The sequence below is a fragment of the Triplophysa rosa genome, linkage group LG11 (assembly GCF_024868665.1).
Source record: "Triplophysa rosa linkage group LG11, Trosa_1v2, whole genome shotgun sequence".
Lineage (NCBI taxonomy): Eukaryota > Metazoa > Chordata > Actinopteri > Cypriniformes > Nemacheilidae > Triplophysa > Triplophysa rosa.
The window spans coordinates 2,547,353-2,568,819 of NC_079900.1; the positions used below are offsets into that span (position 1 = coordinate 2,547,353).

General features: G+C 36.9%; 1 protein-coding gene and 1 long non-coding RNA gene across 9 annotated transcripts in view; both read right to left on the bottom strand.

The window, feature by feature from the left end:
- LOC130561318 (uncharacterized) overlaps positions 1-21,467 on the bottom strand; it is a 101,708-nt gene that overhangs the window by 66,347 nt on the left and 13,894 nt on the right. The gene's annotated exons all lie outside the window — the stretch shown is intronic.
- On the bottom strand, positions 365-15,811 carry LOC130561322 (uncharacterized). Of its 4 annotated transcripts, none has more exons than XR_008963809.1 (4): positions 15,663-15,811; positions 860-1,061; positions 605-689; positions 365-505 (listed from the first exon to the last, which is right to left on the bottom strand). It is a non-coding gene; the product is annotated as an uncharacterized LOC130561322 (long non-coding RNA). The 4 variants fall into 4 exon arrangements; XR_008963808.1 differs by lacking the exon at positions 15,663-15,811 and adding an exon at positions 12,576-13,209 and having other exon boundaries at positions 860-2,310; XR_008963810.1 differs by lacking the exon at positions 15,663-15,811 and adding an exon at positions 2,136-4,087.

Here is a 21,467-nt window from a genome sequence, read left to right on the forward strand (position 1 = left end):
CTATTGATTTGCAATTGCAACTGCAATTTAGTGTTTTTGTTAATTGAAAAATTAATAATAATACAGTTGGATCAGATGTACAGTACAACAATAATATATAATCTACTGCGGCCTAGTAATATACGAATATACAGAAGACTTGAGTGTTTGTTGTGAATGTATAGGCAAAGTTAGTTACATTCAAATATTAACCATATTTAGCCCATAAGACATTAAGTGCAATCATATGAAACATCAATTAAATATCTGCCCTGCATTTAGAACAGTGTCCTGCATACTATTTCATGAAGAAAAACACAATTCACCGCATTAAGAGATTTCTAAGGTCTTATCTTCTAAGAAAAAAGTGACAAGTTTCTTGTGAACAACATTATTTATTAAGACCATTATCAAAAACAGGATTGATGATCATTATAGGATGGCTCTCGATAATGACTCCTATGCGGATAATGACTCACTCTACTTCAAAATGTTCTTAATCCTCCTGTCAAACTGCTCCCGCTCACTGATAAAAGAAAGTTTAAAGTTGTAGACAAAATTGTTATTGGAAATAATGGCAGGATGTCATGCTTGACCATTTCTCCTTTATAGCATCCTTACAGACCTTGTATGTCAATGACTTGTAGAAATTTCTCCTCAGCCTCCAGCATGGTGAGATTTTACAAACCAGCAAGGGAACAGATGATGGACTATCAAAGAAAGAGTTAAGTCAAGATGGGTCACACCCCAAACAAGTAGTATCATTTCAGTATCAAAATTATTTTTTTGTACAACAAAACTGAGTGTCCTTTCTACATTAACCAATCAAACCAAGCAATTACAAAATAAATCTGAGGAGCACAGCTAACACAGGACCCACCTCTGGAAAAAGGACATCCATAATAAACTTGATCGTGTCACTGTGAGTCTGTGTGGGTGTCCTGTCCAGAAATGAAGTGAGGTGAAAGTAAGTCATCAGTTTGGTCCTGATTGTCAACGTACACAGGCACAAGCATGGTTTTGGCAGAAGGATTGCAAAATATGTCAAGCCACTTTGATTTCTTTTGGCCACTGATGATGGACTGTGCAAAGAAAATTGAGAATGTCATTAAAACATTGCCACATATGTCTCTGTAAGTCATTTATGTATTTATTAGACAAGCTATTGGTTAAAAGTGCAGTAAATATGTAAAATGCATTCTTGAACACATTTTTATTATTTCCAAGTATTATTACAGATGAGATCAATAACATCACAACATAATAGGCCTAATTAGCCAGCCAACAATTGCTATTAAGAAAACAAGATACACGATTAATTGAGCACTAAATCACAAACATGATAAACCCACATTAGGTGCACATAAATTTTAATTAGGATCATTAAGCTATTTTAACAAAAATGTATTTATATGTACATTACATAATATGATCATTTATTTTATTCCATATGGGAATAAAGTTTTCAATTTGAGTTTGAACATGTTTGTGGTTGTTGGTGCTCGATTATTGATCTTTTGTTTTCTTAATACACATTTAAGAAAATTGTTTGCTGGCTAAATATTATGTTGACTGTGATGTTCTCACCTGTGATTAATTGTTAGTTCGGAATATGGGGCTCTCCATTTTGTAGGAAGTTGTAACAACTTAAAATAATAAATAACTCAAGTATGTGTGCAGCTAAATTAAAATGGTTTACATATAAGCCTACTGTAGTAATGTTATGTATTAATGCAAGTAAACAGGGTCACCCTTACGAAAATAAACCATGTTTTTTCTTTTTGTGGTACAAGTGTAGTAACCATGGTTTTTTGGTGCATTGATTACTTTGCTATGGTTTTTACAAAAACATGGTTTTCAAAACCATGGTTATTTTGTGATAACCATTGTTTTACTACAGTAACCATGGTTTTTTGGTTTTAACTGTAGTAAAACCATGGTCAATTTACGTAAGGGCAGAAGAATATGTTACCAGAAAAGGCCATCACATAGGCTAGAGACAGACAACAAAAGAAAATTAAAAAGAAAATAATTATGAAAACGAGTAAGAGATATCGAGTAAGCATACACGTGGTTAGCTAAGGTTGATCCAGACAGAACATCGACCTGGTCAATAAGTATACATTTTATTGTCTTTGAGTATAAATTACAAATACCGTACATATCTTTTTAGATGTTGAAATGAATTCATATCGATATCAATGAATCATTTAAAACTATACATGTTGGACGATTGCCTGAAAACGTTTATTTACCATAAACTCGTGATGGACGATGAAGTTATCTGTTCTTAGGTCTGTTCTGGTGGTTCTTAATGTACAGTGCCCCCTACTGGACAAATAAGTAAAAACAGGGGTGTAAAACTGCCTGGGTCGCAAAACTGCTTGGGGCGTAAAACTGCCTGCTCCAGGGGCCTCATTTATAAAACTGTGCGTAGGATCCTTACTAAAAGTGTACGTGCGCCCGAAAACCAAAAATAGCGTACGCCAAAAAATATTCAGATTTATAAAACCGTGCGTACGCACACCTGTAAGCAATATTGGCTTTATAAATCACAGATCACCTGCAAGTGTGCGTACGTGAATCAGCCTCATATCCCGCCTGGTACACGCCCATTTTTACCCATAAATAGTCAATGCAAAACACCTCATGAATGCTGATTCATATATTAATAAGCCTGGCATCCAATCCGCTTGTTGAGCCTGACGTCACGCGTCATAATGGACGTACCCAGCTAACAATTTTTGGTTTCCAGAACGTTCCCCTAACGTTAGTTTTTGGTTACCAGAACGTTCCCCTAACGTTAGTTTTTGGTTCCCAGAACGTTATTTTATAAGGTTCGTTTTTGGTTCTCCAGGAAAGTTTTCTTTACGTTAATAGAACGTTAGTTTCTGGTTCCCATAACGTTCTGGGAACCAAAAACTAACGTTAGGGGAACGTTACCCTAACGTTATAGAAACCATGAAACTAACGTTTATTTCCGTAAAGATAACCAAAAACAAACCTTAAAAAAACTTTCTGGGAACCAGAAACTAACGTTATGGGAACGTTCCCAGAACGTTAGCCTAAAATATTTTTCTCGGTCCATTTACACGTCAGTAATGAATACATCCATGCTGTGTTTTTATCCATCGCAATCTAATCTAATTAAAATAAGTAAACTGCATCATCCCACACAATATGGAGGATGAAATCAATGCATTAGATTATTCTTTTAGCCTAATAATTCCTTTTTCATCACTAAAGTAGCCTAATTTTCGATTTAAACAGCACAGTATATCATTTCTAACAAAACCACACTGTGTGTAGGCCTACCTCAACATCAGACATTATAGATATCGAAATAAAATAACCAATGACTTCAACACAATATTTAAAGCAGATTTTTATTGACAGAAGAATAAACATTGAATTATCTTCAGGCTAACAATATTATTGTCTCACCACAGAAGTATAGCGCGGCTCCGTCTTTAGATTTAACAATCAAAAGCCCTGAGTTTCAGTCCTTTCATCATGGTCTGTTGATTTAGATGTGTCAAATCAATCGAAAATCACGAAAATATAAGTTTACTCTCAAATCTGTACGGTTTTAAATAAAAAATTAAAATAAATAAACCGCTAAACTAATGTGTTAGTGGGTGAGGTAAAACGAAATGACCGTTAATTTTTAAATGACGGAAGTGCGCGACGGAGCGGAGAATGCACGTGCTCGAGCGCGCACACATACAGTAACAGACAACCACACTAAAGAAATACACATATATGATTGCATTTTCATTTAGCTTAACTAGTTTATTATTTTCAGCCATTAAAAGGCACATTTATTAATTTCATTTGGTCAGTATAACATGTGTTAATGTGATCTTATAATTTATGTATTTCACGTCACTGACGTTTACCAGTTTTGACTATTTTTACCATAAAAAATAGCCAAAAATAATCATCAGGGAACGTTACTTTCTGGTTATTTTCTGGTTGCAAAAAAATAAACAATAAATAACCATCAGAGAACGTTATTTTCTGGTTGCAAAAGAATAACCAGAAAATAACCATCAGGGAACGTTACTTTCTGGTTATTTTCTGGTTGCAAAAAATAACCAATAAATAACCATCAGAGAACNCAAACATGCTGTTTTGGAGAGTGGAACTTCTTACATTGCAAAAATGGAGCCAGAATATGACAAAACAATCTGAATTTGAATTTCGTAAATCTGAATTATTGACAAGTGTTTTTTAACAAAACTGAATATTATATGGGAGTTAAAATAGTTTTGAATTAGATTTTGATTTCGAATTTGAATTTTTTTTACTTGAATATTGAACATTTGAAATTTAACACAATTGTTTTTTTTAAGGCAGAGTTTTATAGGCATGCATTTTCAAACAACATATTTTTTGCTCTGAATTCTTAGATTGCAAATATCCAGTTTTTTTTTAATACAGCCTCACGTTTTCAAGATGAAGAAGAAATTCGGAACATCAAATTCAATTTTCTAAAATTCAAAACGCAGAAATTCAGATCGTACAGAAAGTAGGTCAGAGGTCGTCCACAGGGAAGAGTAGAAGATCTCGGAAAAGTCAAACGGAGCGCTTTGGCCACAATGGCCAGTTATTTGTTCTTATTATCCAATCAAACTCCAAACATGCTGTTTTGGAGAGTGGAACTTCTTACATTGCAATAAAAAGGATTTACATTTTTCAAATTGCGACCACGCCCACAAGACTACACGGGTTGATCGTTTGTTGTTGCTGCAGCATAGCCAAGCTCATACCGCTGCAATCTTAGGCAGCTGCCCGGGATGTGTGCGCTCACTGCCTGCGTTTTTGCCTGCTGTGCCTCCACTGTTTGCGCTCACTCCCAGCGTTTGCTGTTGGTGCTTTTACCCACTGTGTGCTTAGTGCACGCTCGCTGCTAGCTGCCCCACTATGCGCGCTGGCTTCGAGCGTTTGTGGGTGCATATACATTTCTCAACTCAACTCAACTCAACTCAACTTTATTTATATAGCGCTTTTACAATTTTCATTGTTACAAAGCAGCTGTACATGAGACATATTGACTATAAGCAAAATAATTAAAGTTGTACCTGCAAAAACAAGAAAAGGTTTGAAAACACAGAAGACAGACATACCCACATACAAAACACTCCACACACACAATATGCACACGTACTAACACACATAGACATAGAGACACACACACACACGGATGCTGCACGCACACACACACACACACACACACACACACACACACACACACACACACACACACACACACACACACACGTACGTACACAGACAAGTACGCACACACACACACACACACGCACACACGCTCAGTGAGAGCACACATTTAGGATAAAGGAGAGAGAAGCACAGGTCAAATATAACAGACTATAAATTCCTATATGCAATATTAATTAAGTAAAACTTTAAAATTCTAAAGCAGCCCCCCCGGTCAGGCAGATAGTGCAAAAACAGTATGCAAACGGTGGCGAGGAACCCAAAACTCTAATCGAGAAAAAAAACCTCAGGAGAACCCAGGCCCAACCAGGGGATTCCAGTTCCCCTCTGGCAAAAGCTGCTGCCTCTGCACAAGCTCCAGAGAACTTGCACAACAAGGCTAAATAAAATAAATAAACTTAATAATAAAATAAATTATAGTTTAAGATTATCATTAATAATCTAATAGCATTTGAATTTTGTGGTGAAGACATGTCAAGAGACCGCGTCCTTCTTTATCCAGCTCTATCATCTCAGCTCTTGTCAGGTCCCCACTTCCCATTCTCCGCTCTACCATCAGGTCAGGCCATGAACTGCATCCTGCTCGCTGTGGTAACCTTGGAACAATGAGACAAGACTGGCTGAGAGTAGAGTACTGTTCTGTACTCTTTGATGCAACAAGTACATCAGTTGTGTTTTTGGTTCCGGTTGATCTAACTAATGCAGCCTAAACCCTCAGAAGATTTATATTATGGAAGAGTAGTGTATGCAAGATTAAAAAGATGCGTCTTTAGTCTAGATTTAAACTGACAGAGTGTGTCTGCCTCCCGGACAGTGCAGGGAAGACTATTCCAAAGTTTAGGCGCTAGATAGGAAAAGATCTACCACCTGCACTTGATTTTGAAATTCTAGGTATTACCAACTGACAGGACGCCTGAGAGCGTAATGCACGTGAAGGACTGTAATACAAAGGAGTTCATTCAAGTACTGAGGAGCTAAACCATGTAGGGCTTTATAGGTAATAAGCAAGATTTTAAAGTTAACGCGATGCTTTATAGGTAACCAGTGCAAGGTTGACAGAACCGGGCTAATATGTTCATACTTTTTTGTACGTGTAAGAACTCGAGCTGCCGCGTTTTGGACCAATTGGAGTTTTTGTAATAAGCCTGCAGGGCAACCACCTAACAGTGCATTACAGTAGTCTAGTCTTGATGTCATGAATGCATGAATTAACTTCTCTGCATCTGACATTGACAGCATATGACGTAGTTTAGATATATTCTTAAAATGGAAAAACGCAATTTTACAGGTGTTGGCGACGTGGCTCTCAAATGACAGATTACTATCGAATAGAACGCCAAGATTCTTTGCTGACGACGAGGGTTTTATGGAACATCCGTCAATAGTTAAACAGTATTCTTGGTTGTTACTTATAGCAGTTTTCGGTCCAATAAGTAACACTTCCGTTTTGTCCGAGTTCAGTAATAAAAAGTTGTTACTCATCCAGTTTTTTATATCGACTATGCATTCCATTATTCGATGGAACTGCTGTGTTTCATGAGGCTTCGAGGAAATATAAAGTTGAGTATCATCAGCATAACAGTGAAAGCTAACTCCGTGTCGCTTTATTATATCTCCTAGAGGTAGCATGTATAATGCGAAGAGCAGAGGCCCTAAGACTGAGCCTGTGGTACACCGTACTGGACTTGCGATTTGCGTGACACCTCATTGTTTATTGCTACAAATTGAAAATGGTCGATAAAAAGATTTAAACCATTTCAAAGCTATTCCCTTAATGCCGACATAATTTTCGAGTCTATGTAGGAGTGTGCTGTGGTCAATGGTATCGAATGCAGCACTAAGGTCTAGCAGCACCAATAACGAGATACAACCTCGGTCAGACGCCAATAGCAGATCATTTGTAACTCTGATCAAAGCAGTCTCTGTACTGTGACATGCTCTAAATCCAGACTGGAATTCTTCATTGATGTCATTCCTTTGGAGGAAGGAGCATAATTGAGTTGAAACTACTTTTTCCAGAACTTTAGATATGAAAGGTAGATTCGATATAGGCCTGTAGTTCCTTAGTTCTCTAGGGTCGAGTTGGGGTTTTTTGACAAGGGGCCTTATAACAGCCACCTTATATGCTTTAGGCACAGTCCTAATGTCAGAGATGAGTTAATAATACCAAGAAGAGGATCTATAATTTCTGGGAGCATCTCTTTCAGTAGATTTGTAGGTATAGGGTCTAGCATGCATGTTGTGATTTAGATGATCTAATGATTTAGACAGCTCATCGCGATCTACGGTATAAAATAATTGCATTATCTCCTTAGGGGCGCTGTAGTTAGTTTGTTCAGCGGGTTTCACTTCTGATTGCATTGTTATAATTTTTTCTCTAATATCTTGGATTTTATATGTGAAGTAGTTCATAAATTCATCACTGCTATGTGATATACAGGATCAGAAGTCACTGACGATTTATTTTTTGTTAATTTAGCCACTGTGTTTAATAAAAACCTTGGGTTGTGCTGGTTTTCTTCTATTAGTGATGAAAAGTAGGCGGATCTAGAAGTTTTTAGGGCTTTCCTGTATTTTCGAATACCATCCTTCCATGCTGTACGAAATACCTCTAATTTAGTTTTCTTAAAGTTGCGCTCCATTTTTCGGGCGCTTTCTTTAGAGCCTGAGTGTGTTCATTATACCACGGTGTGGGACTGCCGTTTTTAATCTTCTTTAAACGTAGAGGAGCAACTGTGTCTAGCGTTACTGAGAAGGTGGAATTAAAATTTTCAATGGTAGTGTCAAGATCTTCAACGTTATTTCTCATGCTAGCGATTTGAGACAATTCGGGCAGATTATCGAGAAACGCATCTTTGGTAGTTGAAGTTATTGTTCTACCATATTTGTAACAATGAGTTTTATTTGCAGCCGTACCTCTGGCAGGTGACCAAGACTGGAGAGTTTGTGACCGTGAGCTCCGCGTATAACGGCCAGCGCGAGACTCTAAGCGACATTGAGAATCGGATGAAGGAGTGTAATTTAGAATAAAACAGAGGAATCAGACATCCATCCAAATTTCACAATTATTAATGATAAAAGTTAAATGTAAACTAAATGAGAAGTCAAGATATTATTAAATTGGAGTCAGATAAAATGGAGGTAATTGAATGAAATATGCTTTCATTCAAATATTGTTTCACTAAACAAAGGAAAGACAAGAACACGTGTGAAGCCTTCGCCACGCCTCTGGATACCGTCATTGGACCAGCGGGTGGTGCCTTACACACCCAAGGACAATGTGACTAATTAACAGGGCGATCAACAGGGCAGTCTTAATACTTCAATATATCGATGAGGTGCTAAACTAAAGTTCCTTACTCTATGTAGTCATATTTTGTAAAGTTTGTATAACCAATTTTTAAAACCAGACAACTGGTGGACCAGTGGCAAAACAAATACAATAAAGGGCAGAGACTTCCTTGAAAGCAGGATTTTCATTCTTAAAGAATGTTGAAATTCATTGAAGCCCATTGAAAAGGAAAGTGCCATTCCTGATATGAATACTGTATGACTTATAGTTGCTGATTCATGGGTTTGTCCACGTTGTGAATAGTATATTAAGTGGGCCTTATTAAAGTCAGAGAACAGTTAGTGTGGTTTTGTACAATTAATGAACCAGTGCTATTCTTAGACTTGAGAAGAAATCTGTGACAGCTCACCAGCACATATGTTTCATTGGCTTATTCTTCCCTTCATAGCCCACACCAGTGCACTCTATTAATTGGCTAATATAACAATCACTGTTCCTATAAATAGACATACTCACCTCATACAAATCCCTGTATCCACTTCCTCATCAAACACTCATGATCCCTCTCTAAAATCAGAGGCAATATTCCTAAAACCTATTTGCTTTACAGCCATGTAAAAAATAGTTAACCCCATGAACATTGCCAGCTTTTTGACTTATTAATTCTAAAGCTAACCGTGCCCACAGCTTCAAACAGTAAAGGCATTCAGAAAATCGCGGCTCAAAATTCAGACCACTACGTCAATACTTTCTTTACTCTAATAGGCAATAGTTAATTTACTCTTTCTTTTGCTCCAGTCCTGTAAAATCCAAAATCCTTTGAAAACAATAACATACGCAGGTGCTAATAGTGACACTGGTGTAATGGATGATACCTAGTGTGAGAGAGCTCCCCAATCGTAAAGCAACACTTTGTAGTTTTTCGACCTTAAAATAATGTCTCTAAAATCATTTCAGCGGTCTTAGGCCATGTTCACACTTGAATTCTTTTTTGAAGCTGCCAGGGTTTGTTTTACATTATACTCCTATGGAGTAAACCGTGTTTTCCAAAATAGTCACAAGTGCTTTTTTAAACGCCGGCGTCTTTTTCTGCAGCTCCGAGCGCCTTTTTAAGTTGAAAAAAGTTAAACTTTTCTGAAGAAAACGCCCTACGTCAAGCATCTTTTCTGACAGCTGACCAATGACAAGCGAGTAGCGAGACCTGTCGTTTCCATAACAACATGCGAGGAAGGTGATTGGTCGAGCAGGATCTTTCTCTAAAAAATTTTAATGGCGGCCAAAGCGCTGCTTTGAACATATTTTTATATGAATTAAAGTTTATTTTTCACCTTTAATTAACTTTCGATTGCATTTCTAGCGAGAAATTAGTACTGTTGTTTTAAAATATGTGGTTGGTTTTTGCAAGGACTGTCTGTTTATAATTCAAATAGACTTCCGTTACTCTGCCTATATGAATCCTGTGTGCTGAGCTGTCTTCATGCACAAATGCTGCCAGCATTTTTTCTTTACTAAAAAAGCGCTCGTCAACTTTTTCTTGTCAAAAAAGACGTCAAGTGTGTTCATGGCCTTAACCAGACGAATTCTAATGCCGCTACTATCTGAGCAGCCTCATAGCGGCTACAACCACACTTTGTAAGTTCTGTGATCGGGTCCCATCCCCTGCCTGTGGAAGAGTGCAACATGGCTTCCAAACGTTTCTGCATTCGCCGGCTCCATCAGCTTAGTAATTGGTTTGCTAATTTCACGCGAATTGCACTTATACAGAACCATGATTTACAACACTGGTAACAGACAATTACACTTATCAACCACATGGGGGAACTGTGAACAAAAGTTCTATAGTGTTGCTTTAAGACGTACTTGTTAGAGTGCCTAACTCCCACGCCGGATCAATTACCAGTTCAAGTCCTGCTGATTCTGGGGTTGATTCTATCCCTCCTTTGATATAAATCAATGGGATGTTTTGTTCATTCTGTCCTCTGTCAAACAATACGAGATGTTTGTTGCACAAATAGTTTATATACTGATAGATCCAACTTGGGATATGGCTTGTAGATCTTTTAGATCTAAAATTTGAGTCCAGTTTCACTAAATCTCTCTCCGTCAGGAACTTATTAAACCTGGAAAATCAACTCCATTGTGAGTCAATACTTTAACCCAACCACCAGGGAGATACAGAGCTGAAGGGAAGAACAGCAGGCAGGAGACGAAGTGATGTTAAATAAACTGAAAAATGATTTATTGAATAATCTCAGTTGTGCTTTAATGCTCAGTCAAGCTGTCAAACTTCGTCTGACTAGAAACATATTCAATGTGTGTTTTTAACCATTCAAGATTACAGTATCAAAACATTGTCTCATGACGTTATTATGAACCTTGAGATGGAGTCCATTGGATACTCATATCAGCATAAGAGACAATACAACTCCCAACGAGGTTAAACAACAGGAAAGTAAGGAACAAATAATACGAATAGAAGTGAACAACAAAATAAATGAATGAATACATACGATAGATGAACATTGTAACAAATGAGACAAACGAAATAGAATAACTAAATGAAATAAAACAAGAAACAAGTGTATGTTTCTATCCAGATCTATCAATACACATGTCATACTACTAAGTTATTTTCTGGTTGCAAAAAAATAACCAGAAAATAACCATCAGAGAACGTTATTTTCTGGTTATTTTCTGGTTGCAAAAAATAACCAGAAAATAACCATCAGAGAACGTTATTTTCTGGTTATTTTCTGGTTATTTAAAACAAACCAGCCTGCAACGTTCTGGGAACGTTATTTTCTGGTTGCAAAAAAATAAAACCTGAAAAGAACGTTCTTAGAACGTTATTTTTTGGTTCCCAAAAAAATAACCAAAAGGGAACCAAAAACTAACGTTAGGGGAACGTTCTGTGTTTGCTGGGTATATCGTTTCCGGGTCCAACCGCTATCAGATGCCATAGAAAAATAACTAAAAAATGATGTAAAACTGCCGAAAACACCCGATCCCATCCTTTATTTCCGCAACGAAATCACAAATGGCCACACATGAGATGCACTGAGATTTCCAAATTAATAATTGTTATAATTATTATTATATTAAAGCCAAAGAAGGTCTCTGCAGCATTTAAATGTTTACAGCATTTAGACTGATCATTAACACCTCATTAAAATCACCTTATTAATTAGTGGTGTCCTTCACCTGAGATAACATTTGAAGACATAATTGTAAAAGAAGAATGTTTCTTCATTTTGTTATTAACATCGTTAGGACTGATAACATAAAGAGAAACGATTGTGCAAGAACTTAATGGCTGAATTTTCAGACTTTGACATTCTATGATTATGCTCAGTATTTAAGGAAAATATACTTTGTATTTATTTACACTGTGTTCTGCAGTTATCATATTTGATGCTGTCCCTGTTCAGTCGGATCATCTCCTCCTCATGCGCTCATAGTGTGATGGTGAGACAGCGCTGATTAAATATTTAGATATAATTTTTATTTAAGATTTGAGTTTTGGACTTTACAAGAAGGTGCCTGAAACAATTATCGCTCAATACAAGCGCAAATAACTCTGCAGATTTAATCTTCGTGATAATGAGGATATTTACGGTAAAATTAAACGTGTGTGAGGGATTAATGCTTATAAGCGTTTTTATCACACTTACCTTTTGCAATCTAACTTGAGTTCACTAACTCACCATCGGTGTCGCCAAACTGCTCCGTCTCCAAAATGTCCGTACGCATGGGTCAGAGTTTGCGTGCAGGTGCGCACATTTTTCCGTCAAGTTTGTTTTTATAAATCCCATCTTTTGCATGGGAAGTGGCGTACGCCTCTTTCAGGGCATGTTTTGTGCGTACGCAACGGTTATAAATGAGGCCCCTGGTCTGCAGACTCCCCATATAGCACAGCACCGCACAAAGCAGTAAAACGTCGAACCGCCACACAGCGGCAAAACAGCAGCATACAGACTCCTGCGGAACAATTACTGCCACTACTCACATCCAAACCCAAAATAGCAGATCCCAATTATTTACAAGGCAGAATAAAACCACCTACCTGCAGCGCCCTTTAACTGGCCCCGGTAATGATTACACACGATGCCTTCAAACGTCTGCGTCACACTATGTAACGAGTTCTTGTTAGTCCCCACCACTAACACAAAGAAAACTAACCAAACAAGGCGACAAGGAATTATAATACATACCCCACGGATGTGCTACTCTGATTGAGCACCCTCAGGCCCACGCCGAGAGATTTCACCTTGTCCGGATTTCCGCAGATTAATTTGCGTACCCGATTTGCGCAAGATCCCGCCGGACTATGATATAAAATCGTTTTCTCAAATTCTGCTGCTATGAGCTCAATGCTCAATATAGATAAGTTGAGTCTTTGCACTACTCGCTACAACCACGCCACCATGACCGCGGGAAAAAGACGGAAGTACAGGGATGTTGCGCCCTTTTAAACGGGCCGTGAGCTTCTCGTTCGCCCAGCTCTGCTCCACTCAAGCAATATAATTAGCCTCCTCCCATTACATTAGCATGTATGCCAATGATATACTGCCTTAGCGAAACTTTAGCTTACTCATTAGCTCATAAGTGATGGATGTTAGCAAAACAATATTTGCAGTTTGTCTTTTGGATAATTAGGTGTGAATTCGAAAGCACATGTAGCTAGTCTGTTCATCACCACTCACCTAGGGAGGTCTTCAGTTCTGTGGCTCTCTGCCTGATGTGCCAAACGTGCTACACACACAGCTGTGCTGCGCGTGCGCGCTATGTGCGCCTGCGCGTTTGCGTGGAGACGCGGATGGGAGAAAGGCATCGGAACTCTCAACATTTCCCGACCTGAACTGACATTTTCTAATTGTTTGACAAGGAAAGCCGTGCGCAAACAGAAACACATAGCGTGCACATTCATATATTCATTTATTTAAAAAAATCCTCTGCACGTGCCTGCTAAGGAAGCCAGACTGAGTTCCGTTTATGATTTGGGACACACCTTTTTCATTAGCAGCTACCAGATAATAACTTGTACAATATCTTGTACGATAATAACGTGTAGTTTGTGTTTAGATGATATGTCTTAGATTATCCAATAGTCTTTTTCTTTTCAATGTTTGGTAATAAGTATTATTAGGCCTTGTTTCATAGTAGTCATTGATTCCTTTCATTCTAAAACATTGACCAACAAACACCTGATTTCTTTCCAAAAGAACCTATAAAATTAAGTTGTGAGCCCATAAACCCCAGGAGATTGATTTAATGAGAGTCTCAAGCACACCTCAACTAATCCCTCTATTCTTAGATCTAACTCACAAAACTCTTTAAATGAGTCGTCAATCTTGGGTATAAGGTATTTTATTTTATTAAAAAAATACATTGAGTATGTGAATCTATAAAGATTATTGTAAAACATAAACACATCTTTACATTATACTCCGTTAATAATGAAACTAGATACAGATTCTTTTATGTATTCACTTCTCTAAATTAAAGAAATATGATGTATACTTTTCTCCTTCTTCAATCCACTTTGCTTTTGCAGTAGAGATCATCCAATTTAGCTTGCAATGCAAAACGGATTCTTCCCTTCTTTAAACCATTGTAATATTTTTACTGAACTGCATAGACTGTTCTCTGATTCTATATTTTTAAAATTCTGACAAAAACGGTCTATTTTATTAATATTTTCAATTTCCATTATCAATGCACAATATTCCAAATTTTTAAGCAAACCAGAGTTAAATTTCCAGTATGCTTTATTATTCCTTATTCTAACAACTTATTTTCATTTCAATTATACAATGATCAGTTAAAGGGGCTCAAGTTAGGATATCAGAGGCAAATTCTCTAAGTGAAAAAGGGACAAGTAAGTCAATAATCGATCTGAGATTTAGAGGTGTTGGGTTGATACCAGGAATAACCTATCGTTTTAAATTAATTTACGTCAAATGTACTTCATTATAATTACATAAAAAGCATGTCATCAAACGCAACATTTCTAAAACTTTATCGCTTTAACTTATCCATTATTGATCAAAATGATTTCTCATTAACGTCTGCTTGATTACCATCAGCGGTGGAGTTGAAAACGAAAGTTCCCATCATTCCATGCTCCTTCACAGCATCATCAAGCTACACAGTTTTTTTGTTATTATTATTAACTGTATCAAATGTACAAACAAAATAGGCATACAATCTTAATTCAAAATATACACAAATGAGCATATTTGGTTGAGCATACCAGTAATGAACAATCAAAAATACAAAATTGAGAAAGAAAAAATATAAATAAAAAACAGGAGGAAAGAAAGAAAGGGGAAAAAAGAGAGAGGCTTATTCAAATTAATTTATATTCCTCCGAAAGTGAAATCAAAGTAAGGGCTTTTGTATTGTTATCCCGTTTAAATGTTTTATACATCTGCTTTATCTCATTTAACCACTGATTGAAGTTGGGCTTTGATTTAAACCCTACGTTAATGAGTGAAAAACGTTGCCATACAAACCAAAAAGCTAGGGGGGGTTAATCTCTGGATTGTAACCACTGTACATCTCTCCAAAAAGGTTTAACCAATTCACAAAGAAATTTTTATCTTAAAAACTCGTTTGTGGGATAAATATCATTTAAATTTTTAAAGTTAACTTCCTTAGCCTTCCTAAACATTTTTTTTAGTTCTAACGTATCAAAATCTTTCAACACATAGGCGTTTTCTGTTTCAATATGGTTTGGGTACAATGCTTGTAAAAGAAGATATTTTAGCCAGCTGTTTTGGTTTTAAAATTGTGTGCCCTCTAGCGGCGGAAATTACGTAAAGCGCCTTTAATTTGTCTATTCATGTTAAGGAGTGGGTGTATTTTATTGTTTGTTTTTTATGCAGTTCAGCAATTAATTGTTCATCTGAAATACAGACAGCAGTTCCATTTGTCATTTATTATGGCATACACATGTCGTCTAGCCTCAACAGTCTGTAAATAAATAAAAAAAACAGAGTAGCACATTTAACCACAGATTAGTGGGTTCATTTAAAAAGAATCTCCAAAAAGAGTTTGCAAATATGTATGATACTAATTTAAAACGTCGTTTTTAGAGAGAAACCGTGAGCTCGGTAAAGTGTAGCTTCTCGTCTTAAATATTACTCACCCTCTGCGATCCTCAGCAATATTGCCATTAAAAACAAATTATGCAGATACATCCTTAAATGTACAAAATTAGACAAAACAATCACATCTGATATAAATTGTCGTAAAAAATAATTTGCTCAAGGACGATCGTGTTCGTCAAATGTCATCAACCAGCTTTTACTTTCAGATTTAATATACTTTCTCTTTTAAATTGTCGCAGGGGCGGAGTCAGTCAAGAGATCAGGAAATATTAATTTAGTGGGAAAATAAACGCATACTGAGCACAGTAGGCTAACTTTACAATATAATATATCAGAAGCTACCCAACACGAGAGGAAACAAATATACAGTCACAAAGATTCTACAAACTACTATTCCCATAATGCATTGCTCTGCACTATTCCGCGGTTCTGCAGTTACATGTATCTCTTTGTTTTGTTAGCTGTTACGCTTTCCATCTCCATATAATAAGAGTATCGCTGACGTTAGCTATCTTTTTAATGTTTTAACCATTCGCCTGCTTTTGTATATACATAAACATAAATTAGTATATTGAGCATGGTTTTATTTACCTCAACCCGTGACCAAACATTAAATAAATAAATTAAATATGTATGAATAAAATAACACATAATATACAACCATCATATGTTTAAAAGTGGGGAACATTAAACTGTATTATTTATCATATTTACATACATTTTAATGACAACATTTTATTCAGGCAGTAATTTAGAGAGCCCTTCCCAGTTGAGGTCCTATGACGGTCGGTTTAGATCCCTGATCTGAGATCAGTAATTCCAATCCTGTTCTGATAGTTAATGCGGATTAAGGTCAGCGTTTGGGTCTCTTAAACTGATCTGAGACCAACCTTTTAGATCGTTTTATAGATTGCAGCCTCCGTCATGCGTTTATTAAAACCTTGGACATCGAGGTAAATCTTTTTCTTGTATTTGTCGTGAATGTCCGAGCTGAACTATAAATGATGTTGCTTAAGTCTTTTAAGAAACATGTAAAGCTGTTTCTAGATACCTATGTTTGTATTGATATTGCATGTTACATTATCTTTGTTTCTAATATATTTTCTTTTAGTCTGTGTTTGGTGAGATGGAGTCGGTATAACCCATACTATCTGGATCCTGATCCCAGTAAAGATGCTCAGAATCAGATCTCAGTCCTGAGCAGAAAGAGTTGAGACAACTCAAAACAGTGAGACCAATAAAAGCTGCTTTATCAAGCGCCACCAGCTCTCCTTTCGACGACCCTGTGATCAGGTAAAAACAACCACAGCCGTAAACGTGATCACGGCTTTATATTCTCTCTCTAAATTTGATTAAACACGTGGATGATCTGTTCTACCCCCTTACAGTAAATTCATCGATATGATGATGCAGGATGGACATAAAGTCCTTGCTAGAGGAATCATGACACAGGTTTGGTTAAATCACAGTTCACATGATTGCTATTTGATGTCTAGTGTGATTTAATGCTTGACATGATTCTGCTCTGATGTTTCGTACCTGTTTAGACACTGGAGACCATAAAGACACAGGTGGAGAAATATCACAAATCTCCTGCAGCTAAGAGAGAAGACATTGGGCCCTGTCGTACACCAGGCGTGATGCGAGTGTATTTTGCTAGTTTCAGTCCGATGCAGTTATCGTTTTCACGTCCTGCGCCACGTTGTGGGCGTGCTGGTCTGCTTAGTATATATGCGCCTATAGGTGGGTACACAGCACTCCTACATTCAGATTATTACACACAGAGGGACGCGCAGCAGCACACAAACAAATAAATGGACTACAATGTAAAAGATTATTTTATCTTGGATAAAATACAGTCCCATCTGTCCTTTTGCTCCACTGACTTCCATTCATACACATACGAATGCGACAGACCGGAAACGCAAGCTTCCAAATGCGTTCCAAATTTCAAGTTAGTGAACTCTGACCTGCGAATTCGCATCACATGAAGATGTGCAACCAGATGGATTCGTCACCTTTCTCTCCTCAGGGTGTCACCCTTCTCCATTCTTGCAATAATTTCCTCGTATCCTGCTCCCCACCCATATTCGCGCTTTAGACCATGGCATGCGCTTAGCCTTAGATCTTTGAAATTGGCCCCATTGAGTGTTATCCATAAATCATCAGGCCCTAGAAAACTGCAAACCCATCATTGGTCTGGCCAGTATTCAGAAAGGAAGAAAGTTCTACCAGGTTAGAATGTTCATGTTTTAAAATCTGACTTTCACAAAATTGTGAAAATTAAATTAACAATTGTACAATTGACTGTACAAACACTTTTCAGGTAAAAGTTCAACCAAAAATGAAATTGTATCATTAGGTACACCTCATATCAAGCCAAACCTGTATGACTTCTTTCTGTTCCACAGAAAGGAGAAGATCTTGAATTTTGTTGCTTTTTCATAAAACATATCTGAATGCATAGTTAAGGTCCAACAATGACAAAAACAGCAACATAACAGTAACCCACCACACAATAACATCCCGAGACTTACAGTCATTTGTTTATCCCGCAGGTGCCCGTCCCGCTCACAGATAACCGAAAGCGTTTTCTGGCCATGAAGTGGATGATCACAGAATGCAGAGACAACAAACACCGTCGCACACACATGTATGAAAAACTCTCACAGGAGCTGCTGGCTGCCTTCTCTAATGAAGGAAACGTAGTGAAGCGCAAGCACGACCTTCACAAGATGGCCGAAGCCAACCGGGCATACGCTCACTACCGCTGGTGGTAGAGAGAGAGGGATGATCTAGACACGTAGACAATGGACATTCTCACTTCTCACTAGCTGCATCAAGAATTCTGGTGGACACAGATCGAGATAAAATAAAAGAGACACTACAGTGTACATGCAGGTTGTCTTTATATAAAAAAATAAAAAGTGAAAGTTATCGAAGACTGACAATGCTGTCTACTGTGTAGTAAAATAAAGACAACTGATCAAAGACATTTTTATTTGAAAAAAGTTAATACTTTCAAATCTGAATCTTTTCTACACCAAACACAAATAAGAAATGTGCTATTCATTCACCCTCATGTATATGAAATCCACACGACTTTCTACTGTCAAAAACAAAATGAGTAATTCATATCAAAATATCCAGGCTGCAATGAAAGTCAATGTTCACAAACAAATCACATAAGATTTGTAATGGCTATCGACAAATTTCAGTTTGTTCACCACAAAAAAGTCAAACGGAACTACACGTTACTGTGACAGCTCTAGTTTTCCATTCACTTCAATTGTTTAAAACCGTTAGCAAACATTTATTTCACAGAAGAAAGTCATGAAGTTTTATTTACATGAAGATGAATATGTGACGAAAGAAGACTTCTTAATGTATATTTACAACTGTTAAGAAAATGTTTAAGAAAGTGTCTATTTCCAGTGGATTAACAGCCACCTGATGAAAACCTACTGGACTGAAACCTAATTACTAAATCAAATAAAATAGTGACAGTATGCAAATGTCTTACATTTATTATGATGTCTCATGTGTTTTTATACAAAGTACAAAATATTCCTGAAGCATGTACTGTATCTGAATGTTGAACCACATTGATGGGTCTGTGGTTCTGATTAACTATTGTTGACATACTGTATAATAACTCCAAAAACAGCAGATATTAATACCTTCATCTTCTTGGCATCAGGGGCGGAGCTACGGGTTGGCCTGGGCGAGATTGACAGCTGACCCACCTAGTCATTACACTCTATGTTAACAGTGTACCAGTATTTTAAAGTAATTTCTTATAATACAGTGACGCGATCACATTTGAGTAACAGGCAAACTAGAGTGTATAAACTCAAAACACTTAAATGAATATTAGCAGTCTGAGTGCACAAAACAGATAAACGCACAGATATACATTTTCATGTTTAACATATATTAAAGTCGCAAAAAAAGTACGGATAAACGTAAGTAGCTTTAAATGACACAAGCCCGTTATAATACAATGGGATTTAATTGTAGGGGAAATTGCTTTACCCAGCGGTGACGTAGTTTCCGACTCTATGGCAGCCCTTCTGTTGAGTGCAGATTGTGTGCTACATTACTGCAGTGTCTGAATTTACTCTTCTCTCTTTGCTATTCAATATAAAAGCTGGAAAATTCTGCACTTTTTGTCTGTTTGCCATTTAGTTGTTAAATGTTGACAACTTTATGTGTTCATTTCAGATAAGATGGACGTGAACAATGGACAGAAGACTTTCACGTGTCAGCAGTGTGAAAAGAGTTTCCCAAGAAAAAGTAACCTGGAGACACACATGAGAACTCACACCGGAGAGAAACCTTTCACGTGCCTTCCGTGTGGACAGGGTTTCGCAAGTAAAGGTAACCTTGGGAAACACCTGACAGTTCACAGCGAAAAGAAACCCTTCATGTGTCAGCAGTGTGGAAAGAGTTTCACATGTAAAAGTAACCTGGAGACACACATGAGAACTCACACCGGAGAGAAACATTTTACGTGTCATCTGTGTGGAAAGAGCTTCACATCTGACAATCACCTAAAGAGACACTTGAGAATTCACACCGGAGAGAAACCTCACGCATGTCAGCATTGTGGAAAGAGTTTCAAATATACCAATAACCTGAAGAAACAGTTGAGAATGCACACTGGGGAGAAACCATTTACATGTCGACTGTGTGAAAAGAGTTTCACAAGGGAAGGTAACCTTCAGGTACAAATGAGAACTCACATTGGAGAGAAACCTTAAGTGTGATCCTGTGTTTTTACCAAAGCACATGTACTCTTCTAGTCGTGAGTGTCTTTAAACAATACTGTAACATAATGCAGGCGTCTGCATGGACGAAATGCACCTATTCAAATGGTAGAGCTTGTTTTGTCTGTTTTTCAACATCTGGTTGTTTTGTCTCTGATTGTTTTACACATACGTAGTTTCAAGTTTCAGACAAATTTGATTCAAATATTAAGATTAACTTCTTTATCACTAACATGTTTATCACTTGTATTGTACAATAGTTCTGTTCTGGACATTGTCCAAAAAAAAGATTTTCCGAGACTTGATTTTTGATATTTGTTTTAATTGAAAAAAATAAAAATGAAATGTGTGTGGGATTTTTTTAATCGGTTTGTAACGGTTTATGTACACAAAGCAGTGGGTTTGGTCAAATTCAGGTGCTTTGTGAAGGCTAAAATGAAATGAAATTTGTACATGTAATGTTTCATAAAAAAAAAAAGACTTATTTATTTCTCTTTGGCTTTATTCATCATGTGTGTCTTTGTAACCCTTTGAATGTGACATTTCAGCATGTGACTACTTAATCTGACATGAACAACACACACTACAGATCTCACTCTCTCTCATTTTTCAATTTCAAGGTACTTTATTGGCATGATTGCGTGTTTTTACAATATTGCCAAAGCATTGAACAAAACAAAAGACATGCAATAAGTACAAACAGAGTAATTTTTTTAAAAGGTGCTAAGTAAGGGATAAATATAGAATGCAATATACCATAAAGGGTAACACTTTAAAATAATGGTCCGTTGTTAACAAGTAACTATGCAGAAAGTAATAGGTAGTACTACATTAACACTTCTATGGATAGGCTATATATGTAGAATATATCCATTCATGTTTTGGTATTAGGCTTTTGGTATTTGTATTTATTCATAAATTTGTTTCCACAAACAACCTATTTTTTCACTTTATGTACGTTAATGTTGAGATTAGTAATTAATTGTTTTTTCATTATTGATTGGTCATATTTCGCAAGTAGTTCTAAATGATGGCATTTTTCTTTAGTAATTATCAAATACCAAATAAGGAACT